Below are 1,189 nucleotides of genomic sequence, written 5' to 3'. Positions count from 1 at the left end.
AAATAAATGAATTGAACTTTAAAAAAAAAGAACTTACGGATTCAACGATTTCGTTGATTCGAAACCGGGACAAGTTGGTCGAAGCCGTCGAATCATCATCCTCGGTCTGAAGCTGAGACATTTAGTCTTGCACCTGAGTTTGGACCAGGCTGACCACTTCCCTCACAAGACCATCATCAATCTGGTCGGTCTTCTTGTTGGTATACGCCCTCTTCATTAGGGCGAGATCATCAACCGGCTCGCCATCATTTTCTTCCGCCTTGAAAAAACCATAAATTAAACAAACATTAGAAATTAGAAGAAATGCACAAAAAATAAAATTTCAAAACTTAAATAATTGAACACAATAAATTAAAATTCTGAACCTCAAATAATTGAAGAAAAAACGTTTGAACTTATCATGCGATCTCCCAGAGAGGCAATAGATTGAACACCCAAGTTATGCTTGAAGACGCCCTTCCCTTTACGGTCGCTCCTGCGGTTGGTGGAGTTGGTGGAAGAAGTTTCTTTCGTCTCTTCCTTATCCCAATGCGCACACAACTCCATCCAGACCGTGTTGTTTATTGACTTTGGGACCTTTTAATAATAAAAAAAAGAAAATAATTTAATAAATTAAAATATAGTTTAGTAAATTAAAAAATTGTTTAATAAATTAAAAACAAACCTTGTTGATTTTCCACTTCTTCTTCCACTCGTGGATCTGATTCCCATAGTTGTCGATAACTTTATGGACGAAGTGGTGATAGATAAAGAGCGTCTCATCGAAATTCCAGTTGAATTCTTGCTGAAAAAAAACACAATTAGTAGAAAGTTTATATTAAATATTAAAAATATAAGAAAAAAATTAGAATACTTACCGCAAACTGACGAAACCAAAGATGCTGCTTGTCGATAGGGAAGTCAGTGAAAGTTGGATGTCCCTTGTCGAGGGCCGAGTACATCATACGGTTGATCCATGCGCTGATCCCGTTCCCGGATCGGTTGAACCTAATAAAAAGAACAAATTATGAATCAAATTTTAATGAAAAAAATACGTTTAATTACCATGTTTGACCCCGTCCATGTGGATTCGGAGTGAGATAGGGAAGGTGGTCATGACCGGGCTGTCGAACCAACTCCGCAACACTCATCACTCCCGGAGGACCCGGAGGAGCAACAGCGGGTGCAGCAGCGGGAGCGAGAGGAGCAG

The sequence above is a fragment of the Brassica oleracea genome, chromosome C2, assembly GCF_000695525.1.
Source record: "Brassica oleracea var. oleracea cultivar TO1000 chromosome C2, BOL, whole genome shotgun sequence".
NCBI lineage: Eukaryota > Viridiplantae > Streptophyta > Magnoliopsida > Brassicales > Brassicaceae > Brassica > Brassica oleracea.
The sequence above is the reverse complement of the archived record's forward strand: the minus strand, read 5'-3'. Positions refer to the sequence as shown.